Genomic DNA, 18,036 nt, shown 5'->3' with positions numbered 1-18,036 from the left:
TTTTATTACTCAAGTATACTTAAAACATAGGTGATGACCAAAGAAGGGAACTAAACTGCTGCTCACTCTCTCTCTCGATAAAGAATCTTGTCTCCCCCACCCCCACCTCCAACATAGCTTTCAGAAATGCCCTTATTCTCTATTCTTGGGGTATCAGAGCCTCATCCTAATAATCTTCTTTTGCATTTTTGGTCATCTGAATGACATAGTGTCATTTCTTTCCTAAATAACTAGCAGAGGCTAAGAATGGGCAAATTTATTGGATTGATTAAAGAGATGGAGGAAACTACGAAGATTATTCCCTACATCTCTGATAATCTTTTCCCAGTTTCCTTTGCAGCCTATTAGTCTCTTCCTACCCCTTTAGAGCTCAGGTCCAGAAATAGTCAGGGGCAGCCAAGAGCTCTAGCAGGGTGACTTAGGACTAAAATGACACCAGACACTGTCACAGTTCCTGCATAGGATTGTGATGTAGAGAAAAGACAGTAGGTAAAAAGTATGGAAACCTAAATACAGTATGAACTTTAGTTAACAGCGGTGTATCAACATTGTACGTAATGGGATATCCTCTATATACTTAATGCATAATGTTTTAATATTTATAACAGGTTATTTTAAATTCAATGCATGTTAGTTCAAAAGAGCCATGACTTCAACACTCATTTATTATTATGCACTTTTATCTTTTTTCTGGCCCATAGAGATATTCATTTTATTTATGAAAGAAGATATATCTTTCAAATTGAAAAATGTTAGCTGTCATTGTTTCAAATACTTAAGGCCTGAAATCAATGCCTTGATTGGAAAATATTCCTCTTTTTCATTTCTGGTTGGTCACCAATTCTTCTAGATCTATGTCCTTCATCTCTCTGGAATTTCCCTCTTGTTATATTGTCTCTGTCTTAGTTTAAGCTTTTGTCACTCTTTGTTAACATTATTTTGATATTTTACTTTTTAGTTAACATTTACTCAGTGCTTACTATGTGCTAGGATCTTTTAAGCAATTTGTACACATTATCTCATATAAACCTTTTTACAAACCTGAGCGGTACAGGGTAAAATCCTCACTTTCCTAATAAAAATCAGAAGTTAAGAGAGATTAAGTGATTTGTCCAGGGTCACAGGGCTGCCCAGAATGGCTGAGCCAGGATCCACACCCAGGTCTAGGTAATTCCAGAGCCAAAGCTCTTAAACAACACAACATCCTATCTTTTTAGCTCTTACACTCTAAGTCTAAAATATTTTTTTGTCTGTAGGCACATATATCTCTGCCCATTCTCCACATATATATTCTCCACAGAAATATCTCTTCATAAAGCCATTTTATCAAGACACTTCCCTAGGCAAAGCCCTTCAACAGTTCCCAAGGTGCCAAGATTAAGCCCAAATTCTGTAGTGCAGCACACAGGACTCCCATTATCTGGCCTCTCCTCTCTCAAGCCTCATTTCCAACTATTGGAGGTTGACAATGGTAGGCATTCAGTCTTTATTTTTTTTAATGAATGAACAAGAATTCTACAATTGTGCACTGAATTGGAGTTTAGATAGGCTCATATAGGGGTGGAGGTGAAAAATAAATAGGAGAGCATGAGAAGAGAAGATTATTATTTATATTCCTCTTTCCCTTACTTAAGTGCATCTTTTTGGCTATCCCCATCCCATCCCATCCCATCCCATCCCATCCCATCCCATCCCATCCCATCCCACTCACCCTATGTTTATTTACAAGAGTGTTTCTCATATCACAAAAGTTCTGTAATTTGAGAGAATTATTTAAAGCAGGAAATAAAAACTTTGTAGCTCCAAATAGCATACCAGAGAGTAAATATTGCTTTACTTAGAGTAAATATTATTGTGTTGTTTTTTCCACGACTTGATTCATTTGAAATAGAACTTGAAAAAGTTCTCAAAACTGAAAGTACTAATTACAAGGAAACACATTTGAATTGGTCTATATGACACTCAGTAAATTAAAGCCAAAGTTCAACTACCTGTGGACACCTATGATATTTTATCTCCAATATGTTATCAAAGATAATTTTTGTCTCCTATAGCTCAGAGAACTATGAGAGAAAACCAATGCCCTTTCTATCAATATATGTTAAAATTTAAGCAAAAAAATAAATTCCAGGGACCTTTGAGTATGAATCCTAGAAAACAGAAAATATAGAAATTCAGTAGGCAGACAGACACTATTTAAAGTCTTACTGACTTCCGTGTTAATGGGCTGCATTCTGAATAGTTAACACATAATGTTTCTCATATTAAGAGGGTTTTATATTCTAACATTATATTTATTAAGAGGGTTTATATTATATTAATAAAAGTGGGTTCTTTTAAATTCAATGCATATTAGTTCTTTCCATAAAACAGAATGCACCTGGAGACTTAAGATTCAAATTTATACAAAAGGTTTACTAAATGAATGACCAAACAGAATGGAGGAAATGGGATACTAAGGAGTGTTGGCCATGATTACGAAGACAGCATGGGCTTTCTCCCCTAAGAAACATCCATTTAAGCAGCTAAAGACTTACTCATATAATATTTTGAAGGAATTTAACTTTATTACTTTCAAACATATATGGTAACATGAAATAGATTAACTAACAGTTAACGTTACTTTAAACCCAGAACATTAATTTATCACAGTAGGTACTTTTACCTTCTAAAACTCTGTTTGTTAAGCTAATTTGCTAAACCTAATATCTTCTATGTCCTAAAATCATTACAAATCCACATAGATTTGTTTTTGTCATAGATTGTAAGAACAGAAGGTCTTTTTATGTCACAGTTTGTCCAGATGGTCACAAAGTTTGAAATAGTAAAGTTTTAACATTGCTTACTAATAGCTTGCTTGTATGTAGATGCACACTTAATTTATAGTAAATGTAGTAAGAATGGTCAATAAAACATTTATAATATTCACTTGGATTACCCAAAGTTATTAACTGTAGTAAAAAGTAGTTTCAAAACCTTGGTAGAAATACCAATACCCCACCCCCCTGCCCAAACTGTGTCTGGCTTTTAACTATTTTTCCATTGTTCTAAATAATATTCTTTTGGTCACAGTTGTGAACATGGTCAAATTTCTTTGAGGAGCATAAATACGGCAGTATTTTTTACATGTAGAGCAATATCTTTAGATATAAAGTAGGAAGGAGATATCAATAAATAAAAGGAAAAAATAAAATAAATAGGAGATATCAATAGTTTTATTTATGAATGTGTACAAGATCCAAAAGCTCTTTAAATTCACACTAGAGAAATTTGGACATATTATTTCACTGCTCAAATTGCCATTAATTCTCTCCTTAAATGTTTAAAATTAAATAGGTCTTTCTTAATAATTTGTCATTTTCTTCCCCTAGCCATGGTTCAGTGAAATGGAACATTCCTACAAGTGTTGGTGGATGAAAAGGGCAAGTTTTGGTCAATGACTGTGCTGAAGGACTTATTTTAATAGGGATTTAGCAAATTTCAAATAGGATTATGATTATTTCTCAACCATGAACAATGTCCATTTAAGTTATTCTGCCATTTAAATCAGTATAGGTTTAATTGGGCAGTTTAGAAATCATTAAATAGATTGACAAGTATAATTTATTTTTAATAAGTTATAAGACTATTATGCAGCAACTCAAACACAATCCCAACACAATTTTCTCAGAGAAACTTTAGGGTTATTGACATTTCCTAATCTATTTATTACAGCCATGATTAAGCTGTGTTTCTTGATCCTGGGTTGATTACTTCTGACAGAGAACAATCACACACTTATGGGAAAAAAGCAAATCTATAAAATATGGTGCTAACTATATAAAATTATAGTTGGCAAGCTTATCCAACACATTACGAGCACTACCAATCTAAGGGGATATATAAAAAATATTTCTTTCTTCTGAGTATATCCCTTGCTGCTTAGTAAAGTTTAGTTAAAATTGTATAAACTATTAGTACAAAAAAAAAAAATCTAATTTCTCCTGAAAGAAATAAGGCTTTCATATAGAGTTGAAAAGGAGTTTCTGTCTGTAGGTTTTCCCTGATCTCATGTTTTAAAGTGGATTTTAAATGCAGAGAAAAAAAATGATATAAAATAAAAACTCAAACACCTGCCCCCTACATATACACACACAGAGACGTAGGTTCTCAAACTCTCATAAACATACATTGAATCTCAAGCTCTGTTTATCCCAGTAATGAACAAAAAATTGAACTTGAATTCCTGATATCTTCAAATTCCACTACCTTAATAAAAATAGCACATTGGGCACTTGCACATATGCACCACTCTTCAAAATCTGTGAAAAGCCTAGGTCCATTTATGGAATTCTAGCTTCCATGTATAATGAGAAACCCGAGCAATGAAACAATTTTCACTAAAAATTCTTGTGACCCAGAAAATATAAGAAGTCATCAAACTGTCAGAACAAACTTCAATTCAAAACAAAGTCATTTTTCTCCAGAACATAATTTAACTGGAACCCTCACAGCAGTTATCCATTTTAGTTCCTGTGCTTATAGACAGTGACCTGTAATGCTAAGATGGTTCTGCTGATTAAATCACAGAAACTTCCTGCTTTTACATGAAGAATCTTCTAGTTTGGAGAAAAGGTTCCAGTTCAGTGGTGATCTAGTTTCATCCTGCAGAATGCGTCACCTCCACGAAGATTAGTCTTCTGCTTTCTTTTTTTTTTTTTTAAACCTCCTGTTACAGTATTTTCACTTTACAGTTGATCTTTTTTATTCTTATAATTAAAAAGTCTGGCTTCAAAATGAAAGTTATGTTATGATATTTTAAATTGTCTGGTGTACTCCAATTAAAAAGCAGTTAAATATGTGTCTTGACGTTCTCTGGTTTCCAAAGTAGTTATTACAGGTTTAATTTTGCCAACAACTGAGAAAAATTCCCAGGGGACCCCAATTCTGTAGGCTCTCTTTTCAATACATAAGCAGCCTGGGGTTACTAAGACACAACTTTGTATTTAACTGTGCTTCATTAAGTTTGTTATGCTAAAAGTATTCTATCCTGAAGGCAGAGCAAAAGACAAGATCATTGAATTTCAGATTTTACAATTTCACAGGCCAGTAAGTTTTCAAAAGAACATTTTTGAGACCATTTCCCAACTTAATGTTCTGACAAGTAAGGGGATTTAAAAACAATAAATCTTATATAAACAAACAAAATCTTCCAAACCAATACCACATACTAAGCCATAATTTCACAAAGGATGGTTCCTTTTAACACAAGGAAGAAGAAAAGGAAGGAAGAAGGGAAAAAAGGAAAGAAGGGAGGAAAGAGGAAGGAAGGAAAAAGGAATAAAGGAAGAAACAGAGGGAGAGAGCAAGGGAAGAAAAGGAAGAAAAACGAAAAGGATACTTTAACTGAATAAGTATAGTTCCATGAAAAACTAGTGTTCTTTTTTTTAATTGATCTATTTCACCATCAGTGGTAGAGACTAGCACGTGTGGAACCATTCAATGAGATCTCTGTCAATGATCTAATTTCACTTATATTTTTGATTAGAGGTTTGACCTGAAAATATATGTAGAAAATGAGCTCTTTCCCATTGGTCAGTCTACCTAGATTCTTCCTTTGGCTTTGCCACTATTTATACTATAATCATGAATAAATCATTCAACTTTCAGAGACTTAATTCCATCGAATGCTGCATGGTGGCCATAATGCACATCCCACTTACCCTGCAGGAATGTTATAAGTACTCACTGCACTCAATGAATATTTGTTAGTCACCTAAAACACTGGCAATCTGTATGTTAAAATGCTCTGAAATCTGTTCATGTGGATCAGACTTGGAGAAAGTGTGGCCAGGTATAAGGGAACTTTAGGATGAATCCTGACAAATGGGTAGTTCATTCAGAAGGCTGAAAGAGGTTAAAGTAATACCATTCTAGGCAGAAGGAAAAGAACACATAAAGCCTGTGACACATCATACAGAATGACACCTTGTGGAAACCACAAGGAGCTTGTTATGGCTGGATTGTAGGGCCAGAGCATGAAAGGTCTATAGAGTAACAATGTTATCTTGTTGGGAATGAGGAACCACTGTAGAGTTTTCAACTGGGCATGAGGTGATCTGGGCACAAGGATCAAGATAGGAGGCTCTCGCTTCACAGAGGGCAGGTACATAGTGCCTCGTCCATGCTGCATTCTTAATGCACAACAACAGTAAGCTCAGTAACATTTGCTGAGAACTTGCAAGTTCTAGGTATTATTATAAGCAGTTTATATACATGTCCTCATTTATCCCTTATAACAGCCCTTTCAACAAGCACCAGTTTTATTTACTTTTATAAGTGAGGACAGAGCTTTGAGATATACACCTTGTTTATACACACATAACTAGCAGGGGCAATGAGTAGGTCCAACTCAGACATCAGACTCCAGAGGCCACGTTCCTCACCACTGATTCACCCTGCCTGCACTAGCAAAAGAAGGAGCTCAAAAAACACCCGTTGAATGGGCGTCAGCTTTCACAGCATTGATCAAAACGATTTAGGATCTTGCAGAGCTGATCTTGTTACCTTTCGCTCTAAGCAAGGTGGCACTTAACCACTCTAAAGAGACAATGACTATACTTTAAAAAAAAAAAATTCCCTGGAACATATACTAAAATTTATTAAATTCTCTTTGATACTTTCAATATTCTATACTACAGCTTAATCCACATTCCTTATTCTTTTCTTGGTAGAAATGAAGAATATTTGGATACCTCCTGCTGTGGATTGATCGAATTGCATCTCCCAAAGTTCATATATTAGAAACTTAATCCCCACGGTAACTGTTGAGGGTGGGAAATCCTATTGTGGTAATTGAAAGGTGAGGCCTTGAAGAGGTGATTAGATTGTAGGGCCATGCCTCGTGAATGGATTAATAATGGTGGTCAGGGGTGTGGTTCTGAGGGCTTTAAAAGGACAGCATGTGATAGTCTCTCTCTTTCTGCTCCACCATTTTCTGTCATGTGAGACCCCTGCATTGCTGTAAAGCCACCACGAAAGAATATCCTCACCAGATGTGTTCCCTGGACTTTGGATATCCCAGCCTCTGAAACGGAAAGCAATAAATTTAATTTTCTTATAAATTACCTAGTTCCAGGTATTTTGTTATATGCAACAGAAATGGACCAATACACTTCCTCTTGCAAACAATGCAGGGAAGCCTGAGGGTCATTACTTGTCCTGTCAGTCATTTTCATCTTCATGCTGCACATGTCAGTTCCATTAGTCTTTTCATAAGCTAATCCTATCTGAAGGAAGGTTAAAAAAAAAAAAAAAAAAAAAAAAACCTCTTTGAAAAAAATCTATTATTAATTCATCTAATGTCCTATAATAGAAACCAGTATAATTGATTTCTCAGTTAGAACTGAGATAATTCATCTGCTAGAATGTTTATAAAAACTGTGTACGATGTAAACACATTTTACATGAACAACCTATCACCTCTCTAACTTAACCTGTTTTATTTTTCTTTAAAAACATATCATTCCTTGACAATGTGTTAAATATCTGATCGTTTATTCATTGCCTGTCTTCTCCACTAGCATACAGGCACTTGAAGATGGACTTGGTCTTGTGTGTGCTTGTATTTGCAGCACTTTAAACAGGGCCCGGCATGTAATAAGTATCCAGTAAATATTTCTTGAATTAATAAGAGAATAAATGTATTTTCTTATGTGGAAAAGATTGAGTTATATATATCCCCCAAATAAACCCAGAATTCATTCATCTTTATATAACTAGAAATGACTGTAAAGAACATTGAATGATTAATCATGGAAGGTGTCCTATAAGGAGAAGATGCTGTAGTGAGATTAATTTAGATAGGACAGAAGGTGGAGGCTGATCCATGTAGGGAAAGAGATTAGTAAGGGTGAGCAGGCTGTCAGTTGCCATGATAAAGTGAGAACCTGAGAGGCAGAGATCTCAACTGAAGGAAGATTCTAGAGGTATTATTCAGACACCTGTTAGCCAAGGATCCCTCTTAGTGGACCTCTTAAGAAGCCCTGCTGTGGGAGAAATCAGGGAAGGCTAAGTTTGAGGCTCTTCTTCCTTCTCCATGAAGTTGCAGAGAACATTTACATGGAGTAAGTAATAAAAGAGAGATTTGATAACTCTAATTTTTTTATAGATGTAAAGGTTATATTACCTTACTCACTGTTCTCCGCAGCAGGTATTCCAATCCTTCTCTAATGCCCTGAAGCCTCCAAAGCTTTCTTTTTTTTTTTTTATTATTTTTATTTTGTCAATATACAATGTAGTTGATTATTATGTCCCATCACCGAAACCTCCTCCCTCCTCCCTCTCCCCCCTCCCACCCAAGTGTGTCCCCTCCATTTGCTTGTTGTAAGAACTTAAAAAAAAAAAAAAAAAATAATTGTGGTTGTAGGTTCCCTCCTCTCCTCCTCTACTGAGAAGAGCGAGACTCATGCCATGACCCTTTCTAACTCCACCTTCCTGGCCCCCTACATTTACTTAGCACTTAACTGTGTACCTCACACTGTACTAAGGGCCGGGATTAATGAGATGTGAGGGCATCCTTCCCTCCTCATGGGAATTGACACCTGGCATGGAGACAGACATGCCAACACAAGAAGATAAGAGATACAAGGGTCTTCAATAAGTTCATGGAAGGATTCATATTATTTTTTAATTCCATGTCTCCATGAACTTTTCAAAGTACCCTTGTATAGGTAAACACAGATGCCAAGGGAGTCTGTAGGCAGAGAAGGAAGAGGGTGGTGAGGGCGACGTGCTCTACAAAGCCAATAAAGAGCCTCTGAGTGTGAGCCGCTTTACAGTCTTATGTGATTTCTACATCTTTTGGATTCCACAGCACTTTAAGGGAGCCCCCTCTGCCGTCTGCTGCCTCCTTATTCACCCTCCACATGTCATTTAGGGCATTCTATCTTGCATTCTGCTCACTGTTGTGCTCCTTTTAACCAAGCACTCCTTTCCCCAACCCATATGATGCCATCCTCGAAAGCACTTTTCTTTATATTCTTAGAAGCATCTTCTATGAGGCCTTCATGTGGTGGGGACTGATCAGGGACTAATTGGCTTTGGGTGTTTCACTGTATGAACTCTGATTATAGGGGCATCCATTCAAGAGTTGTCCTATTTCTTAACTGTCAAGTGAAAATCCTCAGTATGGAAATACTTTTACTAATAGTCACAGAAGCTGGATAGAGATGTATGTATGATCCAGCTCCAGAACCCTCAAGCAAGGAACAAATATTACATGTAATTATATAGTGCACATTAAGAAGCGATGGTACATTTTGGGATCCCTTGTGCACAGTTTTCATCACTACTTCCATACCTAATATGTGACTTTTTCAGGAGTCCTTACATGTAGTTCTCTGAACTAAGGGTAGTGGAATATATAGGGTATTATAAGTACCTGAGTCTACTAATAGGATTCATCTTCTATCTTTAAGTAGAAGTTGTTGTTTTGAAGGATATGTGTTTCTTACATACATTCAAACTCAGGTAGTTTTATGTGGCACAAACAAAAATTGGAAAAGTGAAAAATTCTACTCTTTATTCATACATTAGTGTTAGTTTACTAAGTTAATGTTTTGTTATTCTAGTTTTAATTAACAATTCTATTTTTAAAATAATATAATTTTAAGAATCTGAAAGACTTCTAATATCAAGTATAGGGATTTTTCAAACTGCAGGCAACAACTTGTTAATAGACCATGAAACTGATGTAATGAGATTGTATTTAAAAAATGAAATAGGATAAAATAGAAACAATCAGAATAAATAGTAAGAGAAATATTCTGAGAAAATTTTGTTTGAGCTATGTTGTGGATTGAATGTATCTCCAAAACTCATTGAAATTTAATCCCTACAGTAACAGTGTTGAGGGTGGGAAATCCTACTGTGGTAATTGAAAGGTGGGGCCTTTGGGAGGTGATTAGATTGTGAGGACTATGCCCTGGTGAACGGATTGACCCATTCATGAAGTAATGGGCGTTGTTCTGATGGCTTTATAAGAAGAGCAAGTGAGGGGGTTAGTCTCTCTCTAGCTCATGCCATTCTTGCCATGTGATACCCTGTGTTACTGTAGAGCCACCACCAAGAAGGCCCTAACCAAATGTACCCTCTGGACTGTGGACTTCCCAGCCTCTGAAACTGTAAGAAATAAATTATATTTCTTTATAAATTACCCAGTTTCAGGTATTCTGCTATAAGAAACAAATGGACTAATACAAGCTGTGTTGGTATATGACTGTGTACACACAAGGTGGCAGGATAAAACACATTAGGCAGAATTCTAGAATGGTTCCTAAGATTTCCCATCCTTTTGGTGTATACACTTGCATAATGCTGGGCACTGTAAATATGGTGGACTTTATTCCTGTGACTAGGTTGTGTGGACCTTAAGAAAGAGAAATTATCTGGGTGGACCTAACCTACCTGCATGAGTCCTTTAAGAGCAGAGAGTGTTTCCGGTTGTTCACAGGAGAGAAAGTCGGGGATCAAATGAGAAGAATTTGATGTGAAATTTCTGGTTTGAAGATGGAGGGGGCCACCTGGCAAGGAAAGCAAGTGGCTTCTAGGAAGCAGAGAGTGGTTCCTGACTTACAGCCATAAGGAAATGGGGAGCTTAGTCCCACAACTGCAAGGAACTGAATTATGCCAACAAAAATGAGTTTGCAAGCATATCTTTCCCTGGTTGAACCTCCAGATGAGAACTCAGCCCAGCTAAAACCTTGATTCCAGCCTGTGATGCCCCAAGCAGAGAACCCGGCCATGCCATACGGACTTCTGACCCACAAAAGTGTGAGCTAATAGATGAGTGTTGTTTCAAACTGCAGAGTTTGCGGTAATTTGTTTTACAGCAATAGAAAACTTGTACAGTACTTTGATTAGTTGTGATAATAAAAAGAGAACAAGAGAGAAAAAACTTAGAAAGACATTGATTTGGTCTCTTTCACTGTACAGATGAAAAAACATAAGGCCAATTGACAGTAAATAACTTGTGCCAAGATCACACAGTTAGTGCCAGAAGTAGGGCAGAAAAAAAGCTCTTTCATGAGCCACAGTCCTGATATAATGACTACTTTCTTTTTAACTTATCTGAAGATTCATATATTTCACATCGATAGAGACTAGCTTTTCCTCTACTTATTCCAAATCAACGAAATTTTATTATACTTCTTCTAAGACTGCTCATTCTGTTATAAATAATAATGAGTGTATGCTGTACCATTTTTTTTGCTCTTTTATTAGGTATAATGTGTTCTGTTATTAGGAATAATTAAGGACCCGAGCCTATATCTATACTAGGAGGCTATAAATTCTGTTTCCTCGGTAAGGAGATCTTCTACATTAAGTTCATGAAGGATAATAGCTGTGACATCAAAAAGAAATTTCTAGAGAATCTACTGCAGCTATTCATTAGCCACTAAGAGGCATTTCAATGAGTGCCAAATTTATCTATTTCTTAATTTTTTTATTTGAAAATTCTTTAAGCCCTACAATCATTGCCTGAATTTAAATCTGGTAAATATTGTACTTCATTGCTAAATTTAAAGGTAGTACTTCACTTGGCCACAAGAGGGCTCCCAGGTTTTTCCAGTAGTGGGAACACTAAATTGAGTCATTGGAAGCTAACTTTGAATGAATGGGCATACTGACTAGTGGATGGGTTAGCATGGTTGCCTTCAATGAGATTATCTAGAAATTACGGTAAAAATGTTACTCCACTGCATTATCCATAGAAACTTCTCTGGCTCACCACTGTGCAGAGGGGCCTGGCTTCCTTTTGAATGATACCAAAGGCTGATTCTAACATGTCACAAGAGAAGGTGAATTTCATTTCAGAGTCTGCTCTCTATGGCTTATGGCTCCTTTAACTTCTCTAAGACTTTATTTTTCATCTATAAAAATAAAGTGTAGGGCCGGCCCGGTGGCGCACTGGATAGTGCGCCGCTTGGGAAGCGCGGCGGCGCTCCCGCCCGAGGGTTCGGATCCCACATACAGACCGGTTCCCGCTCACTGGCTGAGCGAGGCGCGGGAGCAACACCGAGGGTTGCAATCCCGTTGCCGGTCCCCAGTCCGGTACGGGGGCAACACTGAGGGTTGCGATCCGTTGCCGGACACGGAAAAAGACAAAAGACAAAAAAAAATAAATAAATAAAAATAAAGTGTAACACCACCTGTCAGAGTTGTTGCAGAGGATGAACTGAGATGGAAGATGGAGCTTAACTTGTCCCTGTTACATAAAATTACCATAAATGGAAATTTTTATTGTTGTTGTTGATTACCAAAAATTTTACTAAGAGACACTGAAGTAGACTGGTTTTGTGAAAGAAACGTTCAGTATAGGGGATTACATGATTGCTAATATTTCAGCCTTGAAAATAACGTTTCCAGTTCCCAATAATAGAAGGGTTACATAGATACAGTAAAATAAACAGTTCAGATGTCTCTTTGAACACAATAGACATGCCATTGACGTTGATTATGAATCAAATTGTTGCAAATTAAAAAATTAAAAATTCACTAGTGGTGGTGCTGTTTAAAATAACTCATAGTTCATCTTGCTGCAATTCGAACTCACCCTTTAGACTTCTATTTTCTAGAATAAGATCTTCGTTCACTGTAGCCAAGCTGGTCAGTCTTTCTCCCTAATTTTCTTATTTTTAAGGAATATTGAGTTCGTAGTATAAAATTTATTTTCCGGAGGCAAAATGCTATATCTTTTTAGCCAGTTAATAAATCAAACAGCAACAGAAGGTGGTAGACAGGTTGAAGGGTAGGAAGGAAGGACATTGGTAAATGGAGAGGCAGTCATGTAAACTTTATGAGCTTCTCTAGTTGATTAATTTTCAGAACTATACAACCAAAAGTTTTAGAAATGGAAGTATGCACCTGTCTACACTGTCTTATTAATTCTCGTTATCTGACTATGGACATCCTCAATGACACCATGATGGTTGCTGGTTGAAAAATAAGACTTGAACATTTGAATCTGGACAGAGGAAGCCTGAAGTGGGTATGGGCAGAGGACATGAAATGGTGAAAAGGGAAAAAGCTTGGTTTTACCAGCCAAATTTGAGATAATACTAGACCTATAAGGAGCCCTCTCTCCAAGCTTGATAAAAGCAATTTAACCCAAAGACATTGGAAGATGACTTGACAAAGTCACAGGGAAAATTAGCATAGGAATCAGAACTAGAAATCTGGTCTCTTGATTGTCATTTCTAGATATGGATACTAAAATATCTGAGAAAAAAAAATTTAATCATCTTAAAACAAACATCCCATATTGGGGTGGTGGGGGTGCTGATGCCAAAGAAAAATTTTGCCTTGGATGTAACTTTGATAACCCATTAAGCCATGGTTTGTACCATTAAAACTTTCGGATGTGTCCAAATCTCCAAAATGAAATAACATAAAAGGCTAACACAACCATCTTCTTCATGGGTGGATTTATTTCCCCTACTCATACTATCTTCAACCATATATGATATGTCTCAAATAGATAACTTTTGTTTCAAATAGACCTAAGACACGAAAAATTGTTATTAGTTAAAAAGCAAGGCCAAAAACATGCTGGGCAAATACTGGCACACAAAATTTGGTAATTCGACATGTTTAAATTAATTACCTACAACTCTCCATTTAAATGATAGAGTTCAAAATTAAAGGATATTATTCTATTTGGAAAAAACACATAATGCCTGCAAGACCCTATCCATAGCCTACAACTCTCTCATATAAAAGGTTCTGGGATGTGATTAAATCTCTCGAAAGGAAAGCAATGTGGAAGACCAAAACAGACCTACAATATAACTTGTCCTTGCTGACAATGTAATAACTTTCTACTTTCCTAGTGACTTTGTTAGTTACAGGCTTACATCAGCCAGTATCTTAACCACCTGACAGAACAGGGTCAGAGACTTGGGAACCTGAAGGGAAAACGAAAAGAACAAAAACAAAAAACAGAACCGGCACCGGCTGAAGAATGGCTAAAATAAAAATAGTAGCACATAAGCTGAAAAACCTAATAAATATATTTACTCCCCTTAGGGTAAGATACAGAAAGTCTTGGAGTCTCCTCTCATATTTTACTTTGCTGAAGGTTTTCAGTATTTTTGCATCTTCATGTCCAGACCATGTAAGATAATGTCTAAATAAACCAACAGAAAGTATACGTTATATAGCAAGGGGCCATTTAGCTAAGCAGAATCACAAATGCATAGCGCCGTTAGGCAGACTTCACTTATTCATTTGCATAAGACATCTGCAGCTCACCAATGGTGTAGAACCTCTTCAGTTCACTCCTTCGGGAAGGATGCTTCTGGGTATTGGCTGTGTTATTCTGCTCTTCTTCAATGATGGGGGTCTTGGGTGCAGGCGGCTTACTGGCTTGAGGCGCTTGCTTTCCTGCACCAGCCAAAGGGTTGAACCCTGGAGCAGTAATATCCACTGACTGGGACTTTTTCTTCAACCTACAGATAAAGAATACCACATGACGTGATTACTGACTCCAAAGACATGTTTGTTCCACGTTTATCACCATCATGATTTTTTTTTTCTCAACGACTGAGTTATATTTGGCCTTAAAATAGAAACAGGTGTACTCAGAAATTATAGACATCCCCTACAGTATTTTAAGATAAATTCTTCAAATATCTTTGAAACTAAACAGAAAAAAAAAATCTGCCTAATCATTTTGAAAGTTTTCATTAAAATATATTAAAATGTAAGGTGATAAGGACTTTTATTTTTCCAACAGCAAACTAAAATGTGATGTCAGGCAAAGATAATGCATAAAGCACTAATTAAAAATAATTCATTGCAACTCAGAAAAGGATAATGAAATTATTTTTTTAACTAGATGCTGCCAGTGTTTTTCTGTTTAAATAACAATATGTTAGCTGTAAAAATTCCATAGTTAACATTATTTCTCCACATATTCTCAATGACAATACACGTGTTGTTCAATTCTGCATTTTAGAGAGCTGACATTGGGCCTAATATGGAAAGCAAAAAGCTATCCATGAAAAATTTTCCCCACTCATGCCTCTTTTCTTTTAGTGTAAAAATTGTTGGTAAATGATATCAGTAAAATTCAAACATTTCATGCTACACAACTAATATAATTAAACTCAGCCCAGTTTATCATTGGCTGCCCTTGGTATTTTCAGAAGCTAATGTTAAGTGCCATTTTTCAAGCTGTAATTCCCTATAGAAAACAAGGTGGCAATTTTCCTTATTATTTATGATAATCACAACTGCACAAGTAATTTCCTAAAAGTTTCATACATTTTCATACCTCCACACTTTATTCAGGCTTTTCTGGTACCCTGGCTTCCACTTTCTGCCACACTGTCATACCCTGAGCTCCTGCTTCTAGACCTTGCTTAACGATGACCTGTGGGAAGCATCCCATGACATAAACCATCCAGCAGAGGGAGTTATTCATAATTAAACACTAAAAGCTTCTACTGAATTGAATATCAGAGCAAAAGCTTTGTAAGGAGGATACAATCTATCCATTAGTAAAAGACTCACTAACAAAAGCAGTGTTTACAAAATTTTAGTCATTTAATTTAATTATCACCTACATGATTTCTACCTTATCCACATACCTATATCAACGACTTAATATTCATGGAAATAGATTTGACTTCTCCAAATTTCCAACACATACGTTAAAAAGTGCTCAAAAGTTAGTCATGAGAAATACAAATTAAAACCACATTGCGCTCATAATGCACTCACCAGATGGCTGAAACGTAAAAGACACAATCCTAAATGTAATGACGAGGAGCAACTAGAATTCTCCTGCACTGCTGGTGGGAGTGTGCACTGGTAAGACCACTTTGGAAAAACGTCTGGCAATACTTCCTGAAGCTTAAGCCATGCGTCTTTATATGTTCACCAAAAGACACATTCAAGAATGTTCACAGCAGCACTAATACACAAAAACTGAAAACAACCCAAATATCTACCAATAGTAGAATGGAATTTTATACAGCAATGAAAATGAATGACCTACTACTATTTGCAACAACATAGTTGGTTTTCATAAAAATAATTTCAAGTAACAGAAGACAGACATAAAAGAGCCCATACTGTATGATTCCATTTACATGAAGTTCAACTATAGGCAAAACCATCTACAACATTTAAAGTGTGGGTAAAGCAACCGTTGGGAAGTTATTACATTGCTGGTAACATGAAGGGGTTTCTGATATTCTGGTAATGTTTTGCTGGGGACAAGGATGTATTTATGTTGTGAAAATTTAATGATCTATTATTTTTGCACTATTCTGGGTATATGTTATACTTCAATAAAATATTCTCATATAAGAAAATGACTGACTTTTTAACTTACTCATTTACAAAGATTATATATAGTTACTGAATGGGTACTTGCCTCAAAAAGGTGACAATAAATATAAATAGAATAAAACTCTTGGCCTTTCAGCCTCCCAAAGACTGAGGGAATAGAGTGAAATCTAACAATAGATCCTTTCCCCACTGGGGATGGCTTTTCCCCATCCTCCTGCTTGTCATGAGCTGAAATGGACTGTTCATTCATTCCTTGAATGGCTACTCTGCATCACGTACTTTTCTAGGCGCCAGAGATACACAGCAAGCAAAACAGAAAAACCACCATCATGGAGACCTCATTCTTATGGAGAATAACACTTAAGAACTTCTTAAGGAAATAAACAAGCCAATATACAACAAATCAGCTAGCAAAAAGTGCTGTGGATTAAAATGAAGCAGAGTAACAGGGATAGGGAAGGAAGGTGTTCATGCATGCTATTATATTTAGGAGAGCCAAGTAGGGCTCTTGGACCATCAGACTTTTAAGAAGAGACTGCAGGAAAAAGCCACGAGCATATCTGAGGGAGTAGCATTTCAGAAAATGGGGAACTTGTTTGTAGTGTTAGAGGAGCAGGAGGCCACTGCCCTGGAACAGAGAAAGGGAGGGGAAGAGAAGCCAGAGATGAAGTCATCAGGATGATGCCGGGGGCAGGGGAGCGAGGCCAAATCACAGAGAGCTTCAAGGTCATTAAAGAACAAGGCCAAGAAAGGGTTTGAGCAAAGGAGTCATGACATAATAAAAATCACTCTGGGCTGCTTTGCCGAAATTAGGTTGCAGGCTATATCTCAAAGATAAGCAAGCTACATGCAATGTCCTTCAAGAAGTAGCCACCAGGGCTGCCCAGTTAGCTCAGTTGGTTAGAGTACAGTGCTGATGACACCAAGGTCCAGGGTTTGATCCTTGTACCAGCCAGCTGAAGAAAAAAAAGAAATAGCCACCAAAAATTCATGTAACGGTACCACATACTTGAGGAAAAATAGATTTACTTTGTACATGGTTATCTGATTTTTATTAATATCTTGGTCTTCCCAGTATTGCCAGTTTTATCTTAGTTAGGAATTTGTAGACTGGAGCTAAAACTTACAAAAATACTACGTTCAACTAAAGAAGGTATTAACATTAAGAAGAAGAATAGGTTAAGAAATTAGTTGTGTATATACACAATGGAATACTATTCAGCCTTAAAAAAAGAAGAAAATCCTGTCATTTGCAACAACATGGATGAACATGGAGGATATTAAGTAAAATAAACCAGGTACAGAAAGACAAATACCATATGATCTCACTTATATGTGGAATCTAAAAAAGTTGAACTCATAAAAGCAGAGAGTGGAATACTGGTTACCAGGATCTGGGGTGTAGAGGGACTGGCTGGGAGATGTTGGTCAAAGAATACAAAATATCAGGAGGAATAAGTTCAAGAAATCTATTGTAGAACATGGTGACTATAGTAAATAACAATGTACTGTATTTGGACAGTCACTGAGAGAGTAGATTTCAAGTGTTCCTACCATAGAAAATAAGTATACAAGGTAATGCATATGTTAATTAGCTCAATTGGGCCATTCCACAATGTGTACATTTCAAAACATCATGTTGTACAGAATAAACATAAATTTTTTACTTATCAATTAAAAAAAGAAAAAAGAAGAAAA

General features: G+C 36.4%; 1 pseudogene; it reads right to left on the bottom strand.

Moving 5' to 3' along the window:
- Positions 1-14,260: 14,260 nt before the first annotated feature.
- Positions 14,261-18,036, bottom strand: part of LOC103604386 — a 10,373-nt pseudogene continuing 6,597 nt past the window's right edge.

Source organism: Galeopterus variegatus, unplaced genomic scaffold (assembly GCF_000696425.1).
Source record: "Galeopterus variegatus unplaced genomic scaffold, G_variegatus-3.0.2 Scaffold5113, whole genome shotgun sequence".
Classification (NCBI taxonomy): Eukaryota; Metazoa; Chordata; class Mammalia; order Dermoptera; family Cynocephalidae; genus Galeopterus; species Galeopterus variegatus.
Note: the sequence above shows the minus strand (reverse complement) of the source record. Positions and strands in the feature narration are given on the sequence as shown.